The sequence below is a fragment of the Populus alba genome, chromosome 1 (assembly GCF_005239225.2).
Source record: "Populus alba chromosome 1, ASM523922v2, whole genome shotgun sequence".
Classification (NCBI taxonomy): Eukaryota; Viridiplantae; Streptophyta; class Magnoliopsida; order Malpighiales; family Salicaceae; genus Populus; species Populus alba.
This window is the reverse complement of record NC_133284.1, coordinates 20,923,357-20,947,003: the sequence shown is the minus strand read 5'-3', so window position 1 is coordinate 20,947,003 and position 23,647 is coordinate 20,923,357.

The window sequence follows — 23,647 nt, the reverse complement described above, 5'->3', positions numbered from 1 at the left end:
TTTGCTAGTTAAATGATTAATTTAGATTTGTGTTGTATAACACTTGGTACAATAAATGCTTGATCCTTCATAATCTTCAACCGACATCGTTGTTATGAGAGGAACTTGATTTGTTGTTAACATAAGATAGTACCATGAATACCTGATTATATTTATAAGTATGGTGTTACTTACATAAGATGATTTGATATGGTTCAGCCCTGTGATACGACCCAAGTAAGGTCAGATTCGGATTTTGGCGTAAAAACCGCAACAGTCCAGGTTTTACGGCAACAGTTGTAATTCTCAGTCCGAACGTTGGATCGAGCTAATATTTTATATGGAATCTCCAGACATGTTTTACTACCTTGGGTTAAACATTCAGGTCAATCGGAGTCCGGGAAGGCACCACAATACTGCTCCATAGAGGATGTACGAATTTTGTTATTTACTTCCATTTGACTTGTGGACTTCCTATTTGGTTAGGATTCTTTTCCTACAAGGATGTGGCAGCTGGTTTTAGGAATTTCCTAGTTCCACAAAGACCTTTAATGAGCTGCAATATAATCTACAAATGTGGCAAGGATTCATTAATTGTTTTAGAATTCTTTTCTTATAACGGTTCCTTATTCATCCTAGCTACACAAGGAACTTCGACTAGTGGTATATAATGACAAATTAGTTATTTTTATTATTTTCTTTAATGTATGGGCTTAATTAAAACTTTGTTTTGAGCTAGGATCCAAGGCTTGTTTGGATCACGTTATTGGCTTTTCAGTTTAGGGTTTTGGGTCAGTTTGAGTGGATCTCATATAAGTCTACATAAGGGGTCCGTTAAGGTTAATTTTTCAACTATTTAAACTCATGTAAGCCATAATTTATGCAGCTTTGATGATTAATATTCTGAATTTTTCAGTTTTAACGTGTGAGAGTGATTCTTGCATTCTTCAGTTCTTGAACGAACTGAATCTGACTTATCAAAGATTAACTGACTTCGTGGCGTCATTCTACTGATTCCAATAGTGTTGGTGCCTTGGGACAAGTTTTCATTATGTCACACTCCTATCAGACCTATTTTGGCTTTCCAGGATCAGATCTCAATCTTGATTGTGGGTTGCGTGACCACGTGATCACGAGGTTCGCATCATGATTAATATGATCATGTTAATAATTTATAATGAGCTAATAACGATAAATCATCCGATTGGAACCTCTTTTGTGTATGGTTTCCAGTTGAGTAATAAAAATAGTTTATATTATATTTATTTGAAATATCATTAATGGATCCTTTAACATTGACAACAGTTTTTTTTTTTTATCTTTGATTAAATCTTTACATCAATATCATATCTCAAAAGTTCTCTTCAACTTTTCTCCTTTTATTATTGATAATTTATATAGTTCACCTCCATGTAGTTCGACCCTAGTCTTGTCGGGTTATTTATTACTTTGACACTCTTGTATTTGGGATAAGACATCAACTTTATGATCGTATCACTTACAATGTTAACTTTTTTCTTTTTGTGTTTTAGATGTTGACGAATTGTGCTTTTCTCACCCTTATTTTTTTCATAGGAAATAAGATGCATAATATTCTATTTATTGGGAAAACCTAAAAAATTCTATAAATGGTAAAATATCAATTTTAGAAATTTATTCAATCAAGTCTCTACTTGATTTTTCTAGGTTTAGAATTGTAATTCATTGTATTAATTACATTATAGTCCTCAATTTCTAAAATTTATTTACAATCAAGTCACACTTGATTAATCAGCTTATTTTAATTTCTGAACAATAGTTCTTATGTGTGTGATCCATTAGGTTCCTTAATAAGTTGGCCCAAATATAAATCAAAATCTTAAATAAAATAGGATTAAATAAATTAAACAATTTAATTTATCATCAATTCAATAATTTTGATTTATATTTGAAGACCAAGTACAATATCTAGCAACCAATTATAATTCCTTAAATATTAGGAAAGTCATAAGTAGTTTGGCTTAACCTTTAGTAACTAGTTTCTTGATGTAATTATTATCCTTTCATTCTGATTTAAATATTATAGTATGAAGTATATCTGCTTTGTTAAATTGTTTTAGTTCTCAATATTATTTGAATAAGATTTTGAAACTCTTTTCAAAACTCATTATACATTGAATAAGGATTTCACGATCAATACTATTTGAGAATAAATAAAATATTTTTGCTAATTTACTCAAATACCTTTATATAGTTTATGTTATGTTCAATATTTGTTCGTTTATTGACCTTGATTAGGACAACGCGTGGTTAGGATCAATACATAATACTCCCTATATAAGATAACTTAATAATTTCAAGTATAAAAATCACTTACACAACTATCATAAGACCTTTTCCATAAACATAGGTGATCTCTCTATATAAAATTCTATTGTGGGCCAGTTCAATGTACATTTCACATAACAAACATTTGCATATTAGTTCCAGGTATCCTTCATACCTTAGTTTATAAGAGCAATTTTTTTCCATAAGAAAAAAAACATAATATACACTGGTCTCAACAACTCTAACTAATGTCAATTTTTAATAAAACATTGACTAGGAATATTTATGAACACACATTGTCTTGTGAAATAGATAAGTATTATCTCTTGGATTTTTTCATGCTAAACTGTTTTGACATCTTGTCTCTGTTCGTGGATTGGGACAATTCAAGCAACCTTCTAGATCTATCTCTATATATCTTTATTCTTAATATATAGGTTTCTTCCCTTATATCCCTTTTAAAGAAATTCTTGGACAACCATATCTTTATTGATTGGAGTAAAAGAAATGTCATTTCCTATCAATAATATATCATCTACATATAATTTTATGAAAATGACTCCACTTCCAGTAATCTTTTTATAAACGTTGGTTCATCCATATATTTTATGAAATTAAATTGTTTGATTATCTCATCAAAATAGATTTCCAACTTGTTTAAAGCTTGTTTAAGCCCATATGTCATAACCCAATTTGCATAAAAATTAAGTCTAAAAATTTAATTAGATTTTTAATAGTCTAATTTGATTTAATTACATACCTAATTAAAATTTTAATTAAGTTTAAGAATTAATTTGGGTCAAATTAAAAGAATTGATTAAGTGCAATAACATAATTAGACTTTTAATAGGTCAAATTAATTTTATTATACACTTAATTGGTAAAAAAAATAAAACTTAAAATCTAATTTGGGCTCAATTAAGAACATTAAAAATTTAGACTATGTTTAATTAAGGATTAGATTGAAAAACTCAAAATCAAGGATCTTTTTGTAAAAGGCACATGAATTCAAAGGACCCAATTTGATTGCAAAATAAGGAATTATAATTTAACCCCCAAAACATATTTAGAGATTTTGTATGGTTTAAATCGTTGTTGGAATTCTAGAAAATCTAGTTGAAAGTTAAAAAGGGTTAAGTTTCACTTTAGTCATTTATTTTCTGAAAATTATAGTTTTGTTCCTAAACTTTAAAAAATTGTAATTTGACCTTAAAATAAGGATAAAGAATTAATATGTAAAAAAATGTTTACTTGATGGAAGATTAATTGGATTTTTTTAGATTAAATTTTGTTTGTAGGGTATGATAAGAACATGTGTTGTTTATTAAAATCTATTTTGAAATAAATATGGGAAATATGATTTTTAAAACATAGTGTGTATATGAATCAAATGGTGAAATAAACATGTTTGGAACTATATGGAAAATATGGAGTATGAAAACTAGGATGCGGGTTCCTATGTTAAATGGAGTTTTTGGTAATGGTTTGTATCTTGTTACTATTGGACAAGCATCGAGAGTGCGATGATAAGCTAAAGGAGCAAAATCCTCAAAAACATCAGGTAGGTATTCTTTACATCACCTGAATTTTAGAATTTATTCCATAGTTTTTATTTCAAATATTTTGTGTACTGGATGTGTATTAATTGTTAGAAATGAAATATCAAAGGGAGAAATAATATTGTGGATTGTTGATAATCAAAAGGATTGTCAGATTTATTGGGATTGCTAGATGTTGTTAATAAGAAGGATTGTCAGATTTATGAGGGGATTGTTAGATGTTGTTAATAAAAAAGATTGTTGGATTAATTGGCATCCGTGAGGGGATTGCCGAAATGTTGACAATCGAAAGAATTGTTGGATTTATTTCTATGAAGGGTGACCAGATTATTGACAATCAGAAGGATTGTTGTATTTATTGGCGAGATATAAGGGGGATGCTAGATTATTGACAATTAGTTGGATTATTAGATTTATTGGTATTTGTTAGAGGATAACCATAATAATGATGATTAAAAGAGTTGTTGAAGTTATGTCAACTATATGTGATTGCTTTTGAAATGTAAAAATTAGTGTTAATGAATTGAATTTGTGAATGATAGTTTTAAGGAATTGAATTGTAATGTTGGGTGTTAAATGTAGTCTTAAGAATGATATATGAACAATAATCTTCATGGTTAAATAGTAATTAAATCTTTATATTTTATTTGTTAAATTAAGGGTTCATCATAAGTCAGGCAAGTCTAGTGGGGGCGTAGAGTTTATGATCTTCTAATTGATATGATAAACTAATGTAATAATATATATTGTAGATTTTTGTAAGTGGGTATGTAAATAGAATAGTGTGTGAACCATGAAAATCAAATAACTTTATTATAGGTGTCGCATGTGGATGTACGACATGCATGTTTACAACAATAGTCATAATTCTCAATCCAATTGTTGGATCAGGCTAAATTTTACGTAGAGTCGCCTGATATGTTGTCCTATCTTGGGTTAAAATTTCAGGTCAATTGGAGTTCGGGAAGGCACTGCAGTACTGGTCAACAGAGGCTATGCAAATTTTGTTATTTACTTTCTTTTGACTTGTGGACTTCCTATTTGACTAGGATTCTTTTTATAAAAGGATATAGCAGTTTGTTTTGGGAATCTCATAGTTTTACAAAGATCTTTAATGAGCTGCAACATAGTTTCCAAGTGTGGCAAGGATTCATAAATGTTTCAGAATCATTTTCTTACAAGAATTCCTTATTCATCCTAGCTACAACAAGGAAAGAAGACTTCATAATTAATTATACCTTCAGATAAGATTTTCTAGTCTATTTGGAGCTTCTTAATGGTGATAAATTTGATTCTAACATATTTAAGATAATAATTTTTAGATTTTTATATTTTTTATTATTTTTTTTCTTAATCATTGGTTATTATTACTTATTTGGATCAATTGTAAGTGGTCCTCATATAAGTCCACCTAAGAGGGGTCCATTATGGTTTATTTAAGTCTAGAGTTATTATAAATAAAAGCATACCCATACATGTAAATGAGACAATTAAGATTAATAAAACTTCTTGTTTATCGCACTTTGTGTATCTGTGTGTATTGGTGAGATAATCTCGCTTCCATAGTTCTCTAAAGAACTGAAAACGACTTATCGAAGAATAAATGACTTTGTGGCATCAGTCTTATACCTCTCGTTTGCGAATCAATATTTATTGGGTGGGGGTTTTCCGTTTTCAATAGTTGATGTGCCGCGAATGGTTTGAAAATCGGCAACAATGATTCTAATGAAAATGGATGAAGGATGAGTCTGGTTGTGTTGTCTTTCTTGTGATATTTAGGCTGGATTGTAGTGATTTAAGGTAAATAAGATGGATGATAGACTAGAATGATACTTTGATAAGTCGATCTGGACGCCACAAAGATCAATCTAGGATTTCGACGCCACACTCTTTGTGATTGAAGAGTGATAAGTCAGGTAGGGTTCTTTACAAAAACGAATTTGGAAGAACAACTCTTAATTCTCTGAATTAAGTTTCAAATCTTGGCCAAAAGTGTTTATTACATATTCTGATACATATTTATCTTTGGAACATCCCTCCAAAGTTAGGTGAATTCAACATGACAGAAGTTAAGCCTAAAAACTAGACTTTTAATAAAGTAAGTAGACAAATTTAACTAACACACGTTTTTTTTTTTTACATTTCTAAAACATAAACAAACCAAATTTAAAACAGCCATAACTTTTGACACAAAAGTCCAATGCAATCATGGTTGGACAATCTAGAAAGATCACGTTCTGAACTTGAATTTTACCTACATAAATCTTGTTTTCACATCCATTGGATGACTTCAAATTCAGGTTCAAATCCATCTACTGTTCTGACCGTAAACAACATCAATTCCTTCACTTGCATTATCAATCCAAATACAAGTAGCCCAACATGAAAAGAACCATTAAGGGCTTTTCCCATCTCCAAGATCCAATTTTAGGCAAATAAGCACTCTTGAACCAATTTCAAACTAATTGCTAATTTTTAACTCCGACGCAGCTTCAATCGTTGCAATTTGATTCGTCATGGCCCGTTGTAGTTGTTTTGCTCTCGCTCTTGTCACTGGACCATCTGCACCCTCTTGAATATTAGATTCAGCTTTACGAGATGGATTATAATTCCCATGATGCACATCAATAGTGTTGGTGCCTAGGTACAAGTTATCTTTATGTCACACTCCTATCAAACCTGATTTACTTGGTCTTCCAGGAATTGGTGTCTTTGCGTGATCAAAATTTCAACAGCTTTGATGATTATTATTCTGAATTTTTCAGTTTTAACGTATGAGAGTGATTCTTGTGAATTCAGTTCTTAAATGAACTGAATTTGACTTATCGAAGATTAACTGGCTTCGTGGCATTATTCTACTCATTCCAATAGTGTTGGTGCCTTGAGGCAAGTTTCCATTGTGTCACAATCATATTTCGGCTTTCAGCTTTTCGAGATTAGATCTCAATCTTGATTGTGGGTTGCCTGACCACATGATCACAAGATTCGCATAAGTTGGTATCAGAGTTAGGCTCCGAAACAAGGTCATATCATTATGTTATTTTCATTTTTTTTGTGTTCCCTTAAGTTTTTCAGTGTTTGCGTCCATCTTCTTGTTCTTTATGTCTGCGTCATCTAAGCTGATACGGTTGAGCCTTGTGATATGACTCTAGTAAGGTTAAATTCGGATTTTTGCGTAAAAAACACAACAATCCAGGTTTACGGCAACAATCATAATTCTCAATCCAACTGTTGGACCGGGCTAATATGTTATATGGACTCTCCAGACATGTTTTTCTACCTTGGGTTAACAATTCAGGTCAATCTAGATTAATAAAACTTCTTGTTTGCTGCATTTTATGTGTGTGTGTGTGTACACGTGTGTTGGGAAGATAATCTCCCTTCCATGTCTCTCTAAAGAACTGAAAAAAATGACTTATCGCAGAACAATTGTCTTCGTGGTGTCATCCTTACACTTCTCGTTCACGAATCAATATTTGTTGGGTGGGCGTCTCCATTTCCAATAGTGTTGGTGCCTAAGTACAAGTTATCTTTGTATCACACTCCTATCAAACCTGATTTACTTGGCTTTTCGGGTATTGGTGTCTTTGCGTACGGGTTGTGTGACCATGTAATCACGAGGTTCGCATCATTTGGTATTAGAGCTTGGCTCCATTAATCAGGTTATATCCTTTTAAAATTTTTGTTTCTTGTTGTTTCCTCAAAAAATTCCTCAGTGTCCAATTTCTTCTTCTCTTGATTTGAAACTATACTCCTAAGAATGCCATGCAAACGAACAAGACCTAAAGAACAAGTTAGGTAAAGCCAAAATAGGTGCAGAAAATCCAATTCTTGTTCCTTCCCCTAATTAAACCCATATGATTTTTTAACAACTTCATTCAAGAGAGCTAATGTACTGAGATCTTTCACAAAACACCTTTACAAATTAGCTTAACCCATTAAAACTCCTTTCCTCACTTACCAATTTTGGCGTAGCCAATCTCGGATGGCCATAACGTTTTCCACATCCATCTCAATATCCTGTGCACTTACAACATAGCTAAGAAGCACAATTTTCTCTAGGCAAAAGGTACCTTTTTTTAATATTAGCATATAATTAATTTCTCACTACGCAACACATTAGTACATTACACAAATGATCAAGATTCTTAGTTAAGTTCTTGCTGCAGATAAAAATGTTATCAAAATACACAACCATAAACTTACATATGAATACACGCAACTCATGATTCATTAAACTCATAAACATACTAGGTGTATTTTTTAGTCCAAACAGCATTATTAACCATTCATATAAACCACAAGGTCTTAAATGTTGTTTTCCACTTACCCTTATTTCATCCACAAGGTCTTTAATGGTACCCACTTTTCAAGTCAATTTTAGAGAAAATACAGGATTCATGGAACTCATCTAATATGTCATCAAGCCTTGAAATGAGATGTCTATACTTTACTATAATGATGTCTCGACAATCAACACACATCCTTCAAGTTCCATCCTCTTTAGAAACCAAAATGTCATTAAATACCACCAGAATTTATTTTCTTGTGTAGCTAGGATGAATAAGGAATCCTTGTAAGAAAAAGGATTCTAAAGCATTAATAAATTATTGCCACTTGAAAACCATGTTGTAACCCATTAAAATCATTGTTGAACTAGGAGATTCCCAAAATAATCTTTCATATCCTTGTAGGAAAAGGATAATTGCCAAATAAGAAGTCTGCAAGTCAAAATAAAGTAAATAATAAAATTCATATAGCCTGTTCTGACCTATATTACAAGTCCTTACCAAACTCGGATTCAATTGAAAGTTTACCCCAATATAGTAAAATACCTCTGGAATCTTTTAGTACAATTTTAGTTTAATCCAACAGTTGGATTTGGAGTTATGCTCCATAGTGTAAAATTGGACAGTACAAAATTTTACACAAAATCTAAATCTGACTTTGCTTGTATCGCACCACAAACCCCTTGTATGATTAGTTTGTGGTAAAATTAAACATCAAATTAAAATCTTAAGAAAACGATATCAACATAAGCTCAAATTTATAATATATGGTGCAATCTCACCCCTAGTAAATAAAATGTGATGTTTCAATTGATTATATGATGGTTTGCTTATGGTTAACTCAAAGTTGTATTTCTACAACAAAATTGAATGAACCTTCAAATTTTATTTTATGCTATTGATATGATTAGAGATAGTAAAAAGATCAAATATTACTTTTTTTTTTTGCTTAGATGCCATAAATACAAAGAAAAGGAAGATTAACGTAAAGGAAGATTAACGTTGCAAACATTGAAAAACTTAAAGGGACACTAAGAAAACAAAAATAACAAAAGGATATGACTATGTTTCAAAGCCTAGCTCGAATACCAACTAGTACGAACCTCGTGATCAAGTGGTCAAGCAACTCACAAATAAGATTGAGACCTGATCCTTAAAAACCAAAAGAGGTCTGATAGAAGTGTGGCACAATGCAAACTTATCCCAAAGCACCAACACTATTAGAATGAAGTTGAATTATGCCACAAAGCTAGTTAAAATCTATAATAAGTCAGATTCAGTTTGTTCAAGAACAAAAAAATACAATAATCTTTCTCACATGTTAAATCTGAAAAGTTTAGAAGTGTTATTGAAACGGTTCAACCTTGTGATACAACCTAAGTAAGGTCAGATTCAGATTTTGGCGTAAAAAGCCCAACAATCCAGGTTTACATGAACAATCATAATTCTCAATCTGAATGTTGGACGAGCTAAAATTTTATGTGGACACTCTAGACATGTCCTATTATGGGTTACAATTCAGGTCAATTGGAGTTCGGGAAGTCATCACAATACTGGTCAATAAAGGTTATATGAATTTTGTTATTTACTTCCATTTGACTTATGGACTTCCTATTCTTTTCCTACAAGAATGTGGTAGCTGGTTTTGGGAATTTTCTAGTTCCAAAAGGATCTTTAATGAGTTGTAATATAATCTCCAAGTGTGGCAAAGATTTATTAATGTTTCAAAATCCTTTTCTTATAAGGATTGCTTATTCATCATACCTACACAAGGAAAGAAGGGCTAGTGGTATTTAATGACAAATTAGTTATTTTTTTTATTATTATTTTCTTTCATGTTTAGGCTTAATTAAAATATTTTTTTGACCTAGGATCCGAGGCTTGTTTGGATCAGGTTATAGGCTTTTCAGTTTAGGGTTTTTGCAGCAGTTTTGTATGAGGGTCACTTTAGCCCACAAAGGTAGATCCATTAGGGTTACTTTTAAGAGCTATTTAAACACATGTAACCTAAAATTTTTGACAGCTTTGATGATTATTTACTTCTGTATTTTTTTAGTTTTAATGTGCGAGAGTGATTCTTGCATTCTTCAGTTCTTGAACGAACTAAATATCACTTATCGAAGATTAACTGGCTTCATGGCATCATTCTACTCAATCCAATAGTGTTGGTGCCTTGGGGCAGGTTTTCATTGTGTCACACTCCTATCAGACCTATTTTGGCTTTCCGGGATCAGATCTCAATCTTGTGGGTTGCGTGATCACGAGGTTCGCATCAATTATTCATCAATGGCTCTTAAAATTTAGGTTACATGTTTTTAAATAGTTCTAGAAAATTAACCCTAATGGATCTACCCTACCCTTGAACCATATACAAAAATTAACCCAAAACTTTTACTAGTAAGCCTAAACTCTAATCCAAACAAGCCTTTTACTATTATGTTCACACACATAATAGGAAATCCAATTCCTCTAGCCCTATTCGGTCCAGACCTGATTCGCTGGCCAACATATGCGAAATCATAGTCAGATTTACCCACATTTGTGTTTCCATCAACAAACCCTTCAAAATCAAATATGACATTTCGTACAGCCCACTATTATGTAGCTTTATCGAATTCACCTCATCTTTCAGATCCTTGTACGTCCTAGATAAAAGCTTGAGTTTATGGCTTATGGCTCATAATTGGAAAGGTACGTCATCGTTTTGTATCGTTGATTCGTTGTTTTCAGACATTCTTTAAATCTGCAAAATTTTGTTAGCAAAACAAAATATATCCTTACACCTCTTGTGTTTTCAACATAAAATAATCGAGGCTTTTTCACTATAATAAACTCACTATGCTTTTTTACCTCATAACTTGTGTTTTTTTGGTTTTTTAGAAGATGAAATCAACAAATCAAAGTCAATAGCCTTCGCAGTGCAATCTAATTATAATTTTTAGACTCAAGAATTAAAAAATATACTGAAAACAAACCAAAATGAAACTACGATTATGATTTCATGAGTAGCAATGTAAATTCTTATAAATTGTGGATGAAATGAAGACACAGAATAAAACAGAAGCTAACATTAGTGAAAACAATTATTTGACTCAGAAATAACTCAATTATAATATAAATGATCCGGCCAACGAAAAAAAAATCAGATTTGGATTTTGACGTAAAATGTGCAACCATCCAGTTTTATGGCAATAATCATAATTCACAATCTGACCGTTGAATTAGGTTGAATGTTTAGGTGGAGTCTCCTAACATATTGTGCTACCTTGAGTTAAAATTGCAGGTCAATCGGGTTTAGGAAGGCATCAGAATATTGCTCAACAAAGGCTGCACAAATTTTGTTATTTATTTCTTTTGACTTGTGGACTTTCTATTTAGCTAGGATTCATCTTCTACAAGAATGTGACAGCTGGTTTTGAGAATTTCCTAGTCTTGCAAGGATATTTAATTGGCAATAACATAGTTCCCATGTGTGGTATGGACTCCATATTAATGTGAAATCTTTATGGTGTATGGAAAAAATTATTTTATCCTTATTATAGCAGGAATCTATCCTTAAATAAGTTTTTAAGTCAGCTAAGAATACTTTGCAAACAAGGAAACTAAAGAGGAGTCAACTTCAGATTTGATTCTTCTAGCTTATATGAGACTTCTAAAGGGTAGCAAATCTGATCATATCATATTTAGGATATTAAATTCAGATATATTATTATTATTATTATTATTATTATTATTTTCTTCTTAGTTTAAGGTTTATTTATATTATTTGGGTTTAATTGTAAGTATTGTTGAAGTTAAGTTGAATGTTTTGAGCTATTGTTAAAAGTGGTAATAGACATAATGATTTTCTTTCCCACATAAAAAAATCATGAACATAAGTCTTCTTGATGACTAACTCTTATAATTGTATATATGTTGCCGATCTATGTCATGAAGTGATTGTGTCGTTTCACTATTTATAATTTTGTTAGGTATTTATTTGTATGTACTATGAATACTTAAAATTGTGTTAATAACTTCACCTTGAAATGTACTAAATGGTATGATTTTATTTCTAACATTTGATTATTGCATCTCTTTCGTTATGTGTGTGTGTATGTGTTTTCATCACACAAATGTTTTAAGTAAATAAAAAATAAAAAAAATATAAGATGAATGTCAAAGAATCAAATGGAGAAACAATTGAATTAGTGGGTGGCCGAAGGCTACTGTGTGTGTGTAATAGAGTTATTTGATATTGTGTTACCTAAGAGGATAAGAAAAGAATTGAGGAAATGTATAAGTTATAGGGGGAACTCTGTTGTAAATTTGATAAACCAAAGAATCCATAATAGGATGTATTGTTAGATGATTAGAAATATGAAAGTTGCATGAAAATTTCAAGTCGTTATTTCTCTTATGTCTTTGATACTTAACTCCAAGTCGCACCGAAATGCTTTACAAAAGGTGCTGAATGAAGCTTATGTACCTCAGGGCATTGAATAGAAAACCATGAAACATCTGGCAGGAGAATTCATGCAACCAATTACTTGTACTTCATAAAAAAATGAGCTGGATGTTGAAGGAACTAGACATAACAAGCCCCTTGTACATCACTGTCAAATGTAAAGTGACACGACCAAAAGCTTGATGTCTTCTTCCAAGTGCAGGAGTGTCGAAGTAATAAATAACCCGACAAGACCGGGGTCGAACCACAGAGAGGTTAATTGTATAAATTATAAATAACAACGCAACAATAACAATAATAACGATAATAATAACAAAAGTAGTACTATTAATAGTAGTAATAATAATAATACTCAGTACGTGGCGTTGTTATACCTGAGAATGATCTAAAAGATTGGGTCACAGGTTTCAGCCTATATACCGAGTTTATGAACAAATAATAATAATAACAACAACAACAACAACAACAACAACAACAATAATAAAGAGGAGAAGGAAGAAATTAATGAGAACTTTGAGTTGAAAGATTAATGTAAGGATTAAACAACGATAAAAATAAATGTCAAGGTTAGATGATCCACTAATGGTACTTCAAACAAGTATAGTATAAACTCTTATTACTCAATTGGAAACCACACATAAAGGAGGTTCCAATCAGATTATAAATTGGTAACATGATTACATTAGTTATCTTATTCGAATAAAGCTAATACTTGTAAATGTTGGCAGACATTCATGATTATAACTTATGTTAACTACAAATCAAGTTCCTTGCATAGCTAAGGTGTTGGTTATACCATACAGTATGGGATATGAAGTACCAAGTATTTGTTGTACCAAGTGTTATACAACATAAATCTAGTTTAACCATTTAACAAGCAAAGTATTAAAAGTGAACAAGATAACAAATATAAAACATGTTAGTATCCAACGTTAAGGTCCATGTTAAGTTTATATTATACTTATTCTTACACCATTAGTGTACCCTTTTCACCTTGACATAATTAACTTAGCTGAACATAATGAAAGAAAGAAACATAAATGAACAAGATAAGAACATAAATGAGAAAGAAATTAACTAAGTAAACGAAAGGAAATAAAGTGCATAAACTTGATATTAATGAAAGCAAGACATAAGCAATACAAAGAGAGAAAGCAAGAGCATGATCTTGATCTGGAAACCAAGATGCCTCAATACATGGTAAGTGCCTCCTTTTATAGGCCAAAATTTGGAACTATTGATTTGTTCTTTAATTGATGAGTGGGTGGCCACATCTTGACTTGGTGACAATCCTTATCTTCTTGTCTGAACAAGACGTCATTGCTAACATCATAATTTGCCCAGAATCCTCAAGAATGTTCTAGGAAATTGTCTCATCTTTCCAACAAAAAAAAGATGAGGTCATTTGGACTTCTAGAACTCAAGATATGGGCTGAACACTAAATAGTGTCTGGGCTGCAGGACAGCTTCGGACTTCTTCGTTGTTCCTTCAGTTTGGACTTCAAAACGGCCTTTTTAAATCTTGGGCTCCCATGAAAGTTGTAGGCCTTTGTCTTACCTTTCCATCCATATAAAATGGACCTAAATCCGAGATCTAGAGCTCCAGATATGTTCCAATTACCGAGCAATGTTCCGGTTTGGACTGCATCCTTTGTCTTACCTTGGGTTGGGATTATTATTATTATTACTTTTTTTTTTCTTCTTTTTTATTTTTATTTTTATTTATATACACATACAACATAATGTATCTTTAACCCATGTAACGAGTTTTGGGCTAATGACTCCCAGACCAGTTGGTCTTAGGGCATTAGGTGTTGAGACACCCCTACGAGCTTAACAACTCGGGTTGTAGATACTGATACATAGATAGTGCAATGTTTGATTCCCTTAAGCTTTTCTCCTTAACCCATGTAACAAGCTTTGGGCCAATAGCTCCCAAGTCAGTTGACTTTAGGGTATTAGGTGTTAAAACACCCCTTCGGGCTTAATTGCTTAGGTTTAGGGAGGCTACGAAAACCAAACTTATCTACGTTTTTTTTATCATCAATATTATCATTTTTTTTTTCAAATTATATACTATCCCTTTCCCATAGTTGTTACCTTTAACAAAAGAACATAAATAATGTAATAATCCAATGTGCAACCCACAATCATATGTTAAAGTGTGTGTGTGAAAATGAAGGTTTAATAATACTTGTTAAATGAGTATATGAGCAGAATCAAGTGATAACAATGCGAGAGTTTGTAAACCTGAATATTTCAAGAAGTATTCTAATAGGCCTTGTTATGAATAATGCAAATAACCATTAGAAAATTTTTACTACGATGCGTCTCAAGAATAATTCCTCTTTACTCTGCCATCCTAGTAATAACAGTTTTGCCAAATGGTTTTTTAAAAACAACAACAGTTAGTTGGTTAGTTTTTTTTTTTTTTTTAAACTACTACCCTCTCCCCTCAACCAAAACGAGACATTGTCCTCAATGTCCTAAGATAGAAAGATAGAGTATAGAAGACATCACCTGAAACAACGAACAATGACAAACCTGAAACATACTTAAACAAATATAAGAAGTAACAAAACAAAATAATATGCTATTAATAACACAAAAGACACAAGGTTTCACAGATGAAGGCTCAAATCTAATCTAAGCTTTTTACGGCTTTCCTTAGCTGACCAATCTAGGCGACTCATGCAAGGATCAATGACAGGGATGAAAGATTGTAGTTGGTCAATCAATTGTTCAGCAGTAGCAGCAGAGATTATGATTTGTCGTGCCAAAGATGTTAGAAATTCCTGTTCCACAGCTTGATCAAGGAAAGATAACAACTTATCATAAAAACCATTAACATTTAACAAACCTATAGGTTTATGGTGAATGTGCAGTTGGGCCCAAGATGAAATATGAAAGATCTCTTCCAATGTGCCCAGACCACCTGGTAAGGCAATGAAGGCATCAGCATGGTTAAACATGGTATTCAGTCGGTCAGACATTGTTGGGACCTATAGTTCCTCTCCAATTGTTTTTCCAATGATGTCCCCATTTGCGAAAGCTTTGGGGACAACCCCCAAAACTTGACTGCCTCCTAAAAATGCAGCCATTGAAACACCTCCCATTAACCCAAGGCTGCCTCCCCCATACACTAAATGAATCTTTCTCTCAGCTAGTACTTGACTAAGATGATTTGCTGATTCTAAAAACTCTTTTTCTTTCCCAGGGCTGGATCCAACGAAAACACAAATATTTCTTATGTGATGACTTGAGGAACCTGTCATTTCTACACACTTCTATATTTGATGAATGTATGGGATGAGTAGAAATGAAGGGAAGGAAGAGAAGAATTTATAAATGAAAAGGTGAAAATGCAATCATACCACCTACATGTAGGCCAGCTGTAGTCTCACACTTTCTCTCTTTATTTATTTATTTTGACAAAGCATGTATGTACAGGTAGTTGTGATTGTGGCTCACATCTTCCCTTGGTTTTACGTCCAAGAACGGCTTAAACGCCCTCTATGGGTCGGGGATAGGCTTCCCATCCAGTTTTCTTAAAAACTGGCAAACAGGGTCTTTTTTAGTCAGATTCCCAAGACTAAGTCGATCATGTTCTTTATGGAATTGTGGCCATAAATCATGAATTACACGATGCACATCTCCACTAGGATGCGTCTCAAGGGTCAATAAAAGATTATCTAAAGACCCCTTACTCAGGCCATCCTTAATGAATTGTATTTTATCTTCACGGTTTACAGATACCATTCCTAAAGAACGACATGTCTCATTACAAGTCCATCTGGCACATCTGTGACAGACTTTCAGTCGTTTTGCACGACGTTTCTTTGCAAATGTGCTTTTACCTGTTCCAGGCATGTGTGAAATGAAAGAATTGGAGGACTCACCTGATAATCGGACCTTTGCTTCAATCAACCAACAAATATCTTCAGGAATTCCATGGTTCATCAACAACCTCAATCTTTCACACCTAGCACGGTAAATTTTTGTAATCGCATTCTGAGGTAGAGCGGGAAAATACTTTTTCAATTTTTCAAGAGTGGTGTCCATTTTTAAATGAGAATTGGATGGGAGATTCAAAGAAAGAAGAAAAAGCAGAGAATTGCACAATTATATACACAGATATCAGTTATCATGGGAAACTGAAAGAACCGACTTAAGAGTCACGGAATACCGTTATCCGCCATTTGACCGGGGTGAGAGAAACTAGCAAAACAAAAGATACACCAAAACAAACACAAAACAATGTGAGAAAAAGCTTCAATCTTTATATACAGGATCACTCAATTCAGTAGAGTCATTTTCAACTGAAAAATTGTCAAAATAAACTTTCAACCGATGCCCATTTACCTTGAAAACATTGCCATTCTTTGGATTCTCGATATCACAGGCCCCATATGGATACACATGTTTCACAATAAAAGGTCTGCTCCATCTTGATCTTAGTTTTCCAGGAAATAAATGGAGCCGAGAATTATAAAGTAAGACTTTTTGACCAATATTGAATGTTTTTCTCAGTATTTTCTTGTGATGAAACTCTTTGATTCTTGCTTTATGAATTCTTGAATTGTCATATGCATCATTTCTAATTTCCTCAAGCTCATTTATTTGCAATTTTCGCAGCTGACTAGCATCATCAATGTTTGAATTGAAAGCTTTAATAGCCCAATAAGCTTTATGTTCAATTTCCACAGGCAAGTGACAAGGTTTTCCATAGACTAGTCTATAAGGTGACATACCTAATGATGTTTTATATGCAGTTCGATAAGCCCAAAGTGCATCATTAAGTCTTAAAGACCAGTCTTTCCGATTAGGGTTCACCGTTTTCTCCAAGATCTGTTTGATCTCCCTATTAGCAAGCTCTACTTGTCCACTTGTCTGAGGGTGATAAGGGGTGGCAACTTTGTGTGTGATTCCATATTTCTTCATTAATGAAGTAAATGGCTTGTTGCAGAAATGTGTTCCACCATCATTTATTATGGCTCGAGGAATTCCAAATCGACTCAAAATATTGTCTTTCAAAAACTTTATCACTGTTTTGTGATCATTGTTTCGACTTGGAATTGCCTCTATCCATTTTGAAACATAATCTACTGCGACTAATATGTACACGAAACCAAATGATGGAGGAAATGGACCCATGAAATCTATACCCCAACAGTCAAAGATCTCAATGACAAGAATAGGATTTAAAGGCATCATGTGACGTTTTGAAATAGATCCCAACTTTTGACAATTTTCACAAGTCTTGCAGAATGCATGTGAGTCTTTGAACATGGTGGGCCAATAAAATCCACTTTGTAAGATTTTTGCAGTTGTCTTTCTTGATGAGAAATGACCCCCACATGCCTCAGAATGACAAAATTTAATGACACTACTTACCTCATTGTCAGGAATGCATCTTTGAAATATTTGATCAGGACAATATTTGAATAAATAAGGGTCATCCCAATAAAAGTTCTTCACTTCGTTCAAGAACTTTCTTTTGTCTTGGGTACTCTAGTGAGCTGGCAATTGTCCTGAAACAAGAAAATTAACAATATTAGCAAACCAAGGCATCGTAGAAACGGAAAATAAAGATTCATCAGGAAAGTAGTCATCGATTGGTGTGATGTCATATGTCGAATCTGTTGTCAATCTTGACAAATGATCTGCAACAACATTTTCGGTGCCTTTCTTGTCTTTGATTGTGATATCAAATTCTTGAAGTAATAAAATCCACCGCACTAATCTAGCCTTAGAATCTTTCTTAGAAAGAAGATATTTCAATGTTGCATGATCACTAAAAACAACAACAGGTGAGCCAACAAGATAAGATCTGAATTTATCACAAGCAAATATTACTGTAAGTAATTCTTTTTCAGTGGTGGTGTAATTCATTTGAGCACTATTTAAAGTTTTACTTGCATAGTAAATCACATAAGGTTTCTTATCTTTTATTTGTCCCAAGACAGCACCCACGGCATAATCACTAGCGTCACAATGTTGAATGACAGGAGCAGAAGTAAGCAAGTTTTTAAGTTTAACAAAGGCTTCTTCACAATGTTCAGTCCATTCAAAAATATTATCCTTTGTTAGAAGGTTAGTCAAGGGCTTAGATATTATTCAAAAATGACACGCTGGAAGTATGCATTTACTTCTGATTTGACTGCCTCGTGTCCTTCAGCGACTTCTCCATCCTCACTTGTAACCGAGAGAAGCTTATTTCTATTATGTCTACCATTTACTGATTTGTGGAAGTAGCTAGTATTCTGATCCCCCAAGCTAAGCCATTGTATCCTTGCCTTTTGTTTGAAAAAACTCTCTTCTGCCCTGACAGTAGAAGCATAGTTACGAACAGCATCTCTTTCTCGCATACGCAATGTTGGATCCTCAGGCTCTGTGTGCAGAGCTTGTTGAGCCTTATCCATGTGATCTTTTGCATCTTTGACTCTATCAGAAATATTGGAGAACTGAGTCTTATTGAAATGGGTCCTGCTCGTTGTGCTATGAAAGTAGACCTGATGAAGGCTTATGACTCTGTTCGGTGGGATTTCGTTGATGCTACGTTGATAAAAATGGGATTCCCTATAACAGTCATTGATTGGATCATGGTTTGTGTTACATCATGTCAATTCTCAATCAACGTCAACGGTGAACTTGCGGGTTACTTCCAAGGGGGGAGAGGGCTGAGACAAGGTGATCCATTATCTCCATATTTGTTTGTCCTATGCATGGAAATCCTGTCAGGGCTGTTCTGCAATATGAGTGCCAACCAAAACTTCAAGTTCCACTGGAGATGCAAGAAGGACAGAATTTCTCATCTTTGCTTTGCCGACGACTTGATGATATTCAGCAAAGGGGATGTACATTCAATCCGTATGATCAAAAATGTACTCACAGAGTTTCAGATCCTATCAGGTCTATATCCAAATCCAAACAAAAGTGACATCTTCTTGAGCGGTTCTTTAGGAGCTGAGAGGGAACAGATTATCAGTATTCTTGGGTTTAGAGAGGGGGAGCTTCCTATGAAATATTTGGGAGTGCCTCTTATCTCGTCCAGACTAAAGGCTGTTAATTGTAAGGGCCTCGTGGATCGAATTACCGCCAAAGTTCGACATTGGACCTGCAGAACACTCTCTTTCGCAGGGCGAGTACAACTGATTAACTCAGTCTTATTCTCCATCCAGGTCTATTGGGCATCTCTATTCCTATTACCTGGGGAAGTAGTGAAAAATGTTGAGCAAATTATGAGATCCTTTCTTTGGTCAGGTTCAGATATGAGCACTACCAGGGCTAAAGTGGCTTGGGATCAGGTATGTCTTCCAAAAAAGGAGGGGGGGCTAGGCATAAAAAGGATAGCATAATGGAACAAGATTGCCTTGTTGAAACACATTTGGAACTTGTGCAATGACTCAGATGGCTCAATCTGGTCTACTTGGATCAGATCCAATCTCTTGCGAGGTAGGAATTTCTGGACAATCAAGGCGCCAGGAAGCTGCTCTTGGGCTTGGGGAAAGATTCTAAAGCTCAGATCCTTAGCATGGCCGAAGATGAAGCACGTCATCGGAGATGGAATGACAACCTCTCTATGGTTTGACAATTGGCATCCTCACAGCCCGCTCGCTGATACCTACGGTGAACATTTCATCTATGATTCAGGTATGGAACACAACGCGAGAGTGAACGTGCTGATTAATAACTTAGAATGGAGAATTCCTATCACTCATGCTATTGGCTGGCACCCCATTTTAGAAGCTATTCCTTCCACCTCTACTCCTAAGGGGCAAAAGGATGAGATTGTTTGGTTGGATTCGCCAAATCAGAGTTTCTCGGTCAAAGTAGCTTGGGAACAACTAAGAATTCATCATCAAATGGTTGATTGGCATGACATCGTGTGGTTCAAGAATGCTGTCCCAAGACATGCATTTCTTCTTTGGGTGGCTATCCAACGGAAACTCTCAACGCAGGATAGACTTCATCGGTTTGGTATTCATGGTCCCAATAAGTGCTCACTCTGTCTCCGCAATAATGAAGATCACAACCACTTGTTCTTCGAATGCTCCTTTGCGAAAGCATTATGGTGGAATGTTTGTGATAGATGCGACATTCCAAGAATGACAAAAAGCTTGGATGAATGGATTCGATTGGCCACTGTCTCTTGGCATGGAAAAAGTTTCGTCAACTTTTCTCGTAAACTGGGTTTCGCAGCTACAGTGTATTGTATCTGGCAAGAACGGAATGCAAGGATCAACACACGGATTACCTATGATTATTGGATGTTGGAATGTTAGAGGTTTGAATGATCCCATAAAGCATTCAGAACTGCGTCAGCTCATCCATCAAGAGAGGATGGTTTTTTTTGGTTTGGTTGAAACTCGGGTTAGAGACAGGAATAAAGATAATGTTTCGCAACTTCTTCTGCGTAATTGGTCATTCTTGTATAATTATGATTTCTCTTGTCGTGGTCGTATTTGGGTTTGTTGGAATGCTGATTTGGTGAAGGTGGATGTTCTGGGAATGTCAGACCAGGCTATCCATGTTTCTGTCATGATATTAGCTACCAATATCTGTTTTAATACTTCAATCATTTACGGAGACAATAATGCATCTGTACGTGAGGCTTTATGGTCTGATATTGTGAGTCGTAGTGATGGATGGGAGTCAACCCCATGGATTCTTATGGGCGACTTTAATGCTATCCGCAACCAGTCAGAGAGGTTAGGGGGGTCTTCTACGTGGGCTGGTCATATGGACAGATTGGAAACATGTATACGTGAAGCGAAAGTGGATGATCTTCGGTATTCAGGTATGCATTATACTTGGACGAACCAATGTCCTGAGAATATGATTATGCGGAAACTAGATAGAGTGCTTGTGAATGAGAAGTGGAATATGCGCTTCCCATTGTCGGAAGCGAGATTCTTGCCTGCTGGTATGTCAGATCATTCTCCCATGGTGGTAAAAGTCCACTGCAATGTTCAGAAACATAAAGAAACCATTCAGATTCTTCGATATGTGGATGGATCATGACGAGTTCATGCCCTTGGTGAAGAAAGTATGGGATCAGCATTCAGGAGGGTGTCCAATGTATCAACTGTGTTGCAAACTAAGGAAGCTAAAGCAGGAACTTAAACATTTCAATAAGACTCACTTCTCCAATATTTCCGATAGAGTCAAAGATGCAAAAGATCACATGGATAGGGCTCAACAAGCTCTGCATACAGCGCCTGAGGATCCAACATTGCGTATGCGAGAAGAGAGATGCTGTTCGTAACTATGCTTCTACTGTCAGGGCGGAAGAGTGTTTTTTCAGACAAAAGGCAAGGATACAATGGCTTAGCTTGGGGGATCAGAATACTAGCTACTTTCACAAATCAGTAAATGGTAGACAGAATAGAAATAAGCTTCTCTCGGTTACAAGGGAGGATGGAGAAGTCGCTGAAGGACACGAGGCAGTCAAATCAGAAGTAATTGCATACTTCCAGCGTGTATTGGGAGTGAAACAGATGCCTAGGGTCCTGAACGAGGAAGTGATGCAATCGGCAATTATTTACAAATTGTCGGCAACTCAACAGCATGTACTAGCACAAGATGTCACAAGAGAGGAGATTAAGCATGCTATGTTTAGTTTGAAAACAACAAAGCTCCTGGTCCAGATGGCTTCAACGCAGGTTTCTTCAAAAGAATGTGGCACATAGTGGGGGAAGATGTAATCAACGCTGTTAGCTCCTTCTTCCAGACTCGTAGAATGCTTAAAGAAATGAATGCTACATCCATTTCCCTTATCCCTAAAGTTGCTAATCCTACGAGGTTGACAGATTTTCGTCCTATATCTTGCTGCAATACAGTATACAAATGCATCGCGAAGATTCTAGCTGGGAGAATGAAAGTTGTTTTACCATCCTTAGTAGGTCCGTATCAAACAGCTTTTATCTCTGGACGGAGAATCAGCGACAATATTCTTTTGTCTCAGGAACTAATGAAAGGCTATCACACAACTACGGGTCCTGCTCGTTGTGCTATGAAAGTAGACCTGATGAAGGCTTATGACTCTGTTCGGTGGGATTTCGTTGATGCTACGTTGATAAAAATGGGATTCCCTAGAACAGTCATTGATTGGATCATGGTTTGTGTTACATCATGTCAATTCTCAATCAAACGTCAACGGTGAACTTGCGGGTTACTTCCAAGGGGGGAGAGGGCTGAGACAAGGTGATCCATTATCTCCATATTTGTTTGTCCTATGCATGGAAATCCTGTCAGGGCTGTTCTGCAATATGAGTGCCAACCAAAACTTCAAGTTCCACTGGAGATGCAAGAAGGACAGAATTTCTCATCTTTGCTTTGCCGACGACTTGATGATATTCAGCAAAGGGGATGTACATTCAATCCGTATGATCAAAAATGTACTCACAGAGTTTCAGGTTCTATCAGGTCTATATCCAAATCCAAACAAAAGTGACATCTTCTTGAGCGGTTCGTTAGGAGCTGAGAGGGGAACAGATTATCAGTATTCTTGGGTTTAGAGAGGGGGAGCTTCCTATGAAATATTTGGGAGTGCCTCTTATCTCGTCCAGACTAAAGGCTGTTAATTGTAAGGGCCTTGTGGATCGAATTACCGCCAAAGTTCGACATTGGACCTGTAGAACACTCTCTTTCGCAGGGCGAGTACAACTGATTAACTCAGTCTTATTCTCCATCCAGGTCTATTGGGCATCTCTATTCCTATTACCTGGGGAAGTTAGTGAAAAATGTTGAGCAAATTATGAGATCCTTTCTTTGGTCAGGTTCAGATATGAGCACTACCAGGGCTAAAGTGGCTTGGGATCAGGTATGTCTTCCAAAAAAGGAGGGGGGCTAGGCATAAAAAGGATAGCAGAATGGAACAAGATTGCCTTGTTGAAACATATTTGGAACTTGTGCAATGACTCAGACGGCTCAATCTGGTCTACTTGGATCAGATCCAATCTCTTGCGAGGTAGGAATTTCTGGACAATCAAGGCGCAGGAAGCTGCTCTTGGGCTTGGGGAAAGATTCTAAAGCTCAGATCCTTAGCATGGCCGAAGATGAAG